The 10061-nt window shown below is 31.8% G+C and overlaps 1 pseudogene; it reads left to right on the top strand.

Moving 5' to 3' along the window:
- The first annotated feature begins 9486 nt into the window (after window positions 1-9486).
- Window positions 9487-9605, top strand: LOC145258370 (5S ribosomal RNA; annotated as a pseudogene).
- The last annotated feature ends 456 nt before the right edge of the window (window positions 9606-10061 follow it).

Below are 10061 nucleotides of genomic sequence, written 5' to 3'. Positions count from 1 at the left end.
AATAATGTCAATCAATCAGGCTGAGAATTCTTCTTGGATTCCCCTGACTCGTCTTTCAGACAGCATCAACAATCTTTTACAAATTGTTCATATTATTTGGATTCTCTGGACATTTTCATGCGGTCGATGACCTTTATTGGATGTGTTTCTATCAGTATTTGGTTTAATTTTTGAGTTTTGAGCAATTATTGTAGTTCTAATAAGATCACCATTTTTTTTTTTTTTCTAATTTGACAGGCTTTACAATACCTTTATTTTTAACTCAAAAACACACTTCAAAATAGGTCCAAACACACACACACACACACACACACACACACACACACACACACACACACACACAAAACATATCCAGATAAGTAAAAAATTTATTTAACTTGCCTTTGGTAACATGTATTTGTTGTGTATTTATTTTTGTTTAGTTATTCTGTAAAATCACCGTATATTCTATTGCTATCAGGCGCCCTCGTATAAGTAGTATACTTTCTTGAAGGTAATAATTACGTTGCATAATGAGCGGCAAGCTATTATGTGTACATTTTATACATAATGGGTGCGTCTACCTTCCATAATTGGTTTTCCAATGTTGGCTGATAAGCAAAAACTACGATATAATTACTTTTCATATTGCTTTCTTAGGAAGTAGTTAACTTAATTCAAACGTTTTTTGCATTTTAAATTAAAAACAATATAAAATCCACATCAATGAATGTACACGACCCCCAACCTAATCGCCACCACTGAATTTTTTTTTTTTAATTAGTTTTTAAAAAAAATGAATCTTTAGGTTATTATCGATTAAGCAATAAATTGTCAGATTATTAAAAAAAAAAAAAAAAAAAAAACTTTTGAAAAATAAAAATGAATACATTTTGATAAAAAGAGTAGTGGGAGGATGGTTTTATATGTAAACCTAATTTATAAAACTCACTATGTTTTTCTGTCTGTTTGTCTGTCTGTCTGTCTGTCTCCATATTTTCAAACTGTATCTTTTCTGAAACTAAAAGTCGCAGAGCAGTGCTAGAGGTCTCAAATGATTCGATTTTTTATGGACCGTTCTTTTAGGGTTAAGAATAGTTTTAAAGGGGACAATAAAGGGAAAAAATTGAAGAAACCGTTATACATTTTGTACATTCATCTTAGTTTATTTTTAATCAGTTCATATGCGTGTCACGTTGGTACAGTGGTAACGTTACCAGTTTTGAATACTACAGTTTTGCTTTCAGTTTCGATTCTAGCTGATAGCATCTAAATCCATTTTTTTTTTTTTTTTTTGCTTTTGAAATCACGACTCTATAATAATATCTACGAAATCTGGACAAATTAAAATATAATATTTAAGCGTATTTTACGACCCCCCCCCCCGCTAGTTTAACATAAAGTGATTTTGTATTATTTGAATTATTCGGACTACCATTCTCATCTTGAGCATCATATTTACAACGTTTCGGTTGATTTACATCTATTAACCCAAGAGCTCTCATCCATTCTTTCAATGTGGGGACATACCATCAAAGACTTCTGTTTTGCACACACCTGTACAGTAATTATGCCATTTTGAAAAATAAAGTAAATTTGAAAATTGGGTGTAGGCTTCATTTTTAAAAGTTGTATTTTTTCTGTGTAACTCTTACATTTTTTTTCTTCAGAATAGTATCTTTTTTTTTTTAATGACAAATAAAATAAAGCAATGAAACACCAAAAAAATATGGGTACTTAGTTGAGTATTGTATCATTTAAATATTGTAATTGGTAAAGCCAATTCCCTCCAAACTTGAGAGTAAAGGCAATTAAAGTACGACTCGACAAAGATCTTAAACTGTGGCCTCACCACCATATGAAGTTTTGTGTTATACCAAGCATGGTTGCATAGTCGGATGATATAAGGTCGGACTTTGATTCCTAGAAACTCACTTTTTTTTAATATTTTAATATTCTAATAATAATAAGACTGTTCATTATATAAAAATTAAAAAAAGAACGATTCAGACATCTAGCATCCTTACAAGTCCCATTCAAATTCCTTTCCAAACCTTTGACTCTGCAACCCCGAAATCAAGGTGTAATAGACAAAGACCCCCCCTCTCCCCCGAAGTAAATGATGAAGAATCGTCTGTACCGTACCGTTGCATATTAGGGACCCTACGTTAGTAAGTAGCAATTAAGTTAGCTAGTGCGAATTTTGACAAGGTTCACCCTTGGTGCATGTCAAGATAATCCAGATCTGTAAAACAGAACCATTCTCAGGGTTGAATGAAATATGGGTGACAAGGCAGCGGCAAAAAGTCAAACGCCATAGACAAAACAAGAATGAAACGATGATATGACGTCACATTTTCGAGTGAGATGAATAAGCGTTTTCAAATCAGTTCTCTCCAGGGAAAACATGCGAATGAGAAACGCCACTGATGTAGAAAACGAATAATCTCAGCGAATGTTACCGATGTTTGTGCCCGCCTGCAGCATTCATTTCTTAAGTTAGAAAGTTAAGAATAAACTATCATCTAAGATAACAGTAATCTCTCTCCCCTAAGTCCATTCTCCCCAATATAGCCTTGAAGAAACTCAGCGAACGCATGTTGTGTTGTGACGTCTAGTTCACTGATTCTCTTTTACGTTGTAATATATATAGTGTGTCGTCTAGTGATTAAAATGTTCTTCTATTGTCATGTGTGTGTGTGTGGCTGTTTCACTTATAATAAAACAGTTCGTTAACACGCAGTCTTAGCGCACAGGCAAATAACATACCTCTCTCTGTTGTGTCTTTGTCTCTTCTCATCATTCAAGTTCATCTCCGTCCAAAGAAAACCTAACAACAATAGATTATATATTTGATATAACTTTATTCTTGACTTTCCATCGCGGCTGCAAGACGTAATTTTCCACATTATTCTAAAGTCACGTTTCACCCAGCTTCCAAAACCCGGAGATGATGTCTTTCGTGTTAACTTGTTCTACTTTCCAGTCTGACTTCCCAACTCTAAACTAACTGATTACGTGTATTACTAAGCTATTTCGTTACGTGCGTCATCAACTCCACGTAACATTAAAATCACCTGATGTCTTCACTAAAATCATCTGTTGACGTTCTAACATTCTTGTTTGTTTTAACATTCCTATGTTAACATTTCCGAGAATTATTAAATGTAAATATTTTTATTCTTCCGAAACATGTCTTACCCGACAAAACCTTTTTGGTTTGGATTGTCATAATAATCGTCGACCAGCACCCCTTTGGTGTTGTCAGATTAATATCTAACACGTCTTCCTTGTGTCATCTGTTTGAGAAGTATTATTTTTCTCAGTAAAACAGACGCTTGACAAACACTAGATGAACTGGTGAATATGAAACGGCGACGAGGAGAAAATTATTCTTTTTAGATTTAAAAAATTTGTATATTTTATAATTGATTACATTTAGTACTAATAATAATAATACCCGATCAGAAGACCAGGAAACTCATGAACATGCACAACGCACTACATGCGTAGCGTGATGTTGACCGACTCTACGTAAAAAGGAAAGACGGCAGGAGGGGACTGGTTAGCATAGAAGATTGTGTGAAGGACAGCAAAAAAGAACTAGAAAAATACTTAATGCAAAACTCTGAAAGAATAATCATGGCAGCAAGAGACACTGAAAAAAAATCAATAAAACAAAAAAAAAAACAGAGAGACAAAGGATAAAACAAGGCAAGAAAAGTGGGAAGAGAAACAACTACACGGAAGATGCATAAGGATGACAAAAGATGAAAATAACGAAAACACTTGGACATGGGTGTGAAAAGGACACATAAACCGAAAAACTGAATCCCTAATAACTGCAGCACAAGACAACTCGATAAGAACCAACGACATCAAAGCAAAGATTGACAAAACACAAGTAAACAGCAAATACAGACTCTATGGATACTAACCAAGTAGAGCCAAGGAAGAAGGAAAGACCAATGAACTGATCAAACTGACTAGACCTCAGCTGAATAAGTGCAAAGAGAACTGGGATCTTGGGGAGGCTTAGTCCCACTCAAATTCCAGCGAAGACCATATATATTTTTTATTTTATAATTTTTTAAAGTTTATTTTATAATGAATTATAATAATTAATAAGTTAAGTCATTTTAAGCATAAATTAATTATAGTTATAGAATTAATAAATGTTACCATATTTAAAAGAGTTATTTTAGTACCTATCTGGCTTATTCGTTGTGTTTTAAAATAGTTTTAAATGTTTTTCTAAATCTCAAATATTCGTTTTTTTCTGTTGTTTTTTTATTGGGGGGGGGGGTTACGGGCGGTTTCGCAAAATGGCGGCCTACAGTGTTCTTCATGATTAAACAAACCTGCCGCCATCTTGTTTGTAAAACCGCTCATAAAAACTGAATATTTGAGATGTAAAAAAAAAAAGAAGCATTTAAAATACTTTAAAACTCCAAACCATAAACCAGATAAGTACAAAAATAATTTTTATTGACTATGGTAACATTTATTTATTGTATATTCGTTTTTTTTTTTTTGTCGTTTTTTTTTACCTTTTCTTTCGTTTGTTGGCTTCTCTGCTAAATCCCCAATTAATTTCTAGGTTCTGTCAAGGTTAAATTGTTTTTATAATAACGGTTCACCACTTAGTAAGGTCAAAAGCCGTTTGAGGATAAGGGTTAAGAAGATTGTGAGTTGGATGATGAGACAGTACTGTGAAAGGATTGAGAACGTGAAATGGACAAAGTTTTTTTTGTTTTTTTTTCTTCAGAGGATACCTTGAAAAGTATTTGTTGACATTAGACTTAAAAAGGTTAAATTAATAAAAAAGAAAATTATTTTTAAGAGAACTTTGGATAATGAGATTCGGTTAGGTGAAAAATGTTTTCTTCAAGGCTACAACAAAAATAATTTCAACAAGATTTTGAAGCAAAGCTAGCATATTACCACTTTCCAAGAAAAAGTTATTTTTTTTAAATATTTTTTTCTCTATACTTGCTCAAGCGTGCCACACATTTTCATTTGTTATTACTCTACTATGTTATTGGCAATATAATAATGTATTTAGCTACAATTTAAAAATTTATTTAACTCTCTCTAGACTACTGCTAATATAAACGGATTTCAACTCTTTACCTAAAATAAAAATCAGCCAAGGGGATAAAATTGAAGAATATAAGAGTTGTCTGGCTTAAGTTTTAAAATCTGCAAAAACAAAAAATTAAAATGATTTCATTCTATCCTGAGTAATGCCGAATAGGGACAACTATTTTAACATAAAATTATCCTGCCTGGATTTTATACTTTCGAAGACATATTCATCACTCTCTTAAATATTTATTTTATTAAAAAAAAAAATCTTCAGATGATTATATTGAACACTAAATTCTTACATTATAAAAACAAAAGTATTTAAATTTATTGTTCAGTCTGTCACATAAGCTTTAAATAGAATGACCCTCATATTTAACATTTCAAAATGGCATAAACGCAATTATTTTTAATTATGATTAAAAACTGGTATTATTAGTAATATAATGACATACTTTGCTACAATTTATTTTTAAACATTGCTTATTCCAGCCCAGATTAATTATAATATGAAACATTTTAAATAATCACCTAAAAATAAAAATTAACAGGGGAGATAACTCATGTTAAATTAAAGAATATAATGAGAGTTGTTTATCCTAAGTTTTAAAATGTGCAAATTAAAAACTAAGATAACAAAAAAAAAAAATTTTTTTATTAAAGACTAATAAAAAAAAAATTAAGCATGCAGAGAGATCACTTTATTTCTGAATATTTGAGATAAGGATAGATTATTCGTATTATTTGGATTCTTTGGACTCTTGAGTGAATTTATATGTTGGTGCCCTTTTGTTTGTGTGCTAATAAAATTTCTGGAATGAACTTGTGATGTTAAGCTGTATAAGGTGTCAGCTATGGTCAAAATCGGATTACTTTCTTTAATTAGATTTGTTTGTTCATCAATTTTTGATACTTATCAGAAGCATTATGATACAAAACCTATCTAAGAACACTCCCAGACACATCAAGTACATTTGTGTGAAATTAAAAAAAAATCGGCATAACCATTGGGCCATTTCGGAGTCCATTAGGAATCAACCCTATCTCTCTCTCTATCTCTCTCTCTCTCTCTCTCTCTCTCTCACACACACACACACACACACAAAAGTGCCTTATATATATATATATATATATATATATATATATATATATATATGATGAATAAATGACAAAAGTCTATATTCCAAATTTCATGATGTTGATCATCTTACAATTTATTCCCTTAATTCAGTTGACACTTAAGGGAATAAATTGTAAGATGGTCAACATTATGAAATTTTGAATATAGACTTTTGTCATTTATTCCTTATATGTTCCGTAATTACATTGAGTTTCTTAAATAAGTATTGGTATATATAAAAAGGAAATATAAGTGAATAAAGAATATTTACTCAGTAATATAATATATATATATATATATATATATATACATATATATATATATATATATATATATATATATATATATATATATATATGTATATTCTATCTGTATGAAGACATGCATCTATTAAAATATTTAAACCTAATTAATTTAATTGAAAGTTGGTACTGGTAAAGCTTTTGAGCCCAACAAAACTGATTTTTGCCTATACAGAATTACTTTAACTTAATGAAAATGAACCAGTGTCAAAATTAAAACAAGGCAGCATTAAAAAAAAAAAAATTTGTAATGGCAAGACAAAATAGATGTGATTCTGAGTGTAAGTCTTCCTCCATTTTCTTATATCGATGATTAATAAAAATGAAATCTTGATCAGAACTAAATCGATGAAAAGGGTTGAAATAAAAAATAATTACCTTAAAGTGCTGACGAAACAGATTAAAAAAAAAAAAAAAACCCTACCTTTTGTCCAAAAATAAGGGAAAAGCTGACTGCACTTTATGTATAAGAACATAATGGACATTTAATGTTTATGGCATTCAAATTACAGCCTTAAGAAAAAGTTGAAAATATTTGCAATATGAGAACAAGTAAAAAAAAAAAATGGGTGCTGGTATGTTTTGAATGTTATGTTGAATTTAGTTTATTGTTTTTAGGAATGTGGTATGAAAATGCCCTCAAATGGTTAAAATATGTTTAAAACAAAACCATTTTACAAATATTTTACAATTTTATTCCACATGTTCTAGATTTAAAAAAAAAATGGTTTACCAAAAAAAAAAAAAATGGTTTACCAAAAAAAAAAAAAATCCGAAGTTATTTTAAATGTTTTAAACTGTCATTTATGGTAAGAATGAAAATTTATAGTAAAAAATCAAGTATTGTGATTCATTTGTGTTTAACAATTTTTTTTATATATATGCTTTAAATACTGCAGGTCACAGGAAACTCTGAGTTGCTTCTAGAGAAATCAAATTAACAAATATTACAAATTTTTTTTTTCCTTTGTAAATATTTAAAAATCCATTCAGTGATTTTACTTCATAATTTGGCAAAATTTTTTAACAATAATTATTTACAAGTTTCAAATAAGTAACAAGACCAGTCATCAAATAGCACATTCCTGCCTGATAATGTAAGGATGGACCTTATAAAATACTAGCCTGGTGCTCGGCATTGCCTGGGTGTTTGGAGATGTGTGTTGAGCAAAAAAAAAAAAAGTTGTAGTCGGCAGGCAGGCTTGAACCCATGACGCGAAGGTGGAAAAGAAAGTAGAAGTGTGTAAGGGTGTTGGTTCAGCAAAAAAAATTTTTTTTAAATAAGCAGGCTCGAATCCATAACGCACCAGAGGAAGAAGAGGTGAAAAAAAAAAAAGAAGGTCTACCGATGTGCCTCTGTGGTTGTGACAGTATGGGTGGTCGAAATAATGCTTTTTATGTGACGTCATGGACGCGAGGTTTGAATGACTTGCAAAAAATGTCAGCGAAAAAAACGACCGCTCCCTGTAGAAACTGCCCAGGTGAGGGTGAAGGAATTAATGCTTTCAGACAATTTTTCGATATAATGATACTGATCTTATGAAAATCCATCGCCTCTGTCGAAAGTTTTAGGCAGACATACATAAATACATGCATACATACATTTAAACAGACAGGTGAAATTTATATTATAGATTATCTAGGCCTTACTTTTACATATTGTGTTAAGTATTCCCAAAGTTATGTCATGGAAACGGTTGCTACATATTAGAGACCCTAAGTGATTATGTTAGGTTTTTAAGTCAGTCTCTTGATAGAAGTCATACAAACCAGACACTGCTAATAATGTAGAAATAATCTAAGAGGAATCTTGCCTCAATGTCTTTGTCCATGTCACATTTTTCAGTATTTAAGAAAGTTTAAGTTAAGAAGTAAACAGTTAGCTCAGATAAAATTAGTCTCTCTCTCTCTCTCTCTCTCTCTCTCTCTCTCTCCTAAGTACATTCCCTCTAAATAAAACGAGGAAGACTTTGTACATATCAGACAATCCTAAAGAACAATCTTTGTAAACTTGATACAGAAGTCTGACTTACTTAAAAAAAATTATAACAACATCAACAACGAGGGCTGTACTGAACATTGCTTTTGTAAACAATTTGCTATAAGAGGTGGCACTTTGTTACCTAAGGCTTCTCTTTGCCCGTTTCTGCCTTCTCATCACGAGTCAAACTCATCAGTCCTTCTCTGTTGTCCTTTTTCGCGAATTATTTCTACTAACGATTCATCAAATATAAAAGCTAAAATACTCGAGGATAAGAGTAAATTGGATTATTTGGACTACTGTTCTAATCTTGAGTGTTATTTTTACAACGTTTCGACTGATGGTATGTTTTGTGCAAGGACCCGTGCCATAGTGGGTAAAGTACTAAATAAAATTTGATTTTAAATAGTTGTTATTACCATTTAAAATATTTCGTAAGTTTAATTTGAAAATATCTGAAAAAAAAAAAAAAAAATGTCATAAAATATTTATTAAAAAATTTCATTTTTTAATAAATATTTTCTGACACTTTCGGTGTAATACAACTTTTTCAAAGAAGACTCTGAACGAACGTTTTACTTTGCCTCTATCCTACACGAAAGAATTCTAGTCATATTATTCTTGATTCTTCGGACTACTGTTCTCATCTTGAGTGTTATTTTCACAATGTTTCGGTCAATGTAACCATCTGACCTTCTTCAAGTGAATCTTGTTTGACATTTTCTCTTTCTTCTTTCCAATCCTCATCTCAAAAATTTAGAAATGTAACATTTTCGGTGGTTTTAGATAATTTTGCTCCACCCTATATAAAAATACACCAGAGGAAATACCATCAAAGTCTAATCGTCTGCATATATCTCCATATACTGTCCAGATTCAATCTTCCTCTGAGGTCATCAGAACTAATGGCCATAAGGGTAATCTGGCTTCTGAAATATCAAAAAATGCTATTTATAGTATTATTTGGATTCTTCAGACTACTGTTCTCATCTTGAGTGTTATTCTCACTGTTTCGGTCATACGGCATAATCATGTTGACACACCGGTTCCCACCAGATCACCAAAGTTAAGCAACGTCGAGCCTGGTCATTACTAAAATGGGTGACCAATTTGGGAATTCCAGGTGCTGTATGTAGGAGGACGTCAACACCTCCCTGCAAAAAATTGCAAAAACCTAACGTCGTCATCTCACCTAACGGGGATATACATGCTACTGGGGACCACTTGTGAATTTCATACTCCCTTGAAACTTCCTCATTCGGAGGAAGCTGGTTAAATCCTGAATAGGGTTGGTGCTGACTGCACATTCACAATGTTTCAGTCAATGCAACCTCTGACCTTCTCCAGGTGTATCTTGTCAAACGTTTGCATCTTTCTGTTAGACTTTCTGTGGAACTCAGGAATCTGCACGGAATTTTGAATGGAACCCTTTATTTAATCCACAGGGGTAGCATGCTCTCATACTATCAGCCATGACAGGGTAGAAGTCCTAAATAATTCGCAATTGTATTTTTCAGCGTCACCCGCACTTAGGATTAAACCTTTAACCTCCAGAAGAGTGCAACTTACAACTGAATTTACCAAGTACTTT

This window comes from Euprymna scolopes, chromosome 33, assembly GCF_053919585.1.
Source record: "Euprymna scolopes isolate OS-2025 chromosome 33, ASM5391958v1, whole genome shotgun sequence".
NCBI classification, from domain to species: Eukaryota; Metazoa; Mollusca; class Cephalopoda; order Sepiida; family Sepiolidae; genus Euprymna; species Euprymna scolopes.
This window is presented reverse-complemented; position numbering and strand designations above follow the sequence as displayed.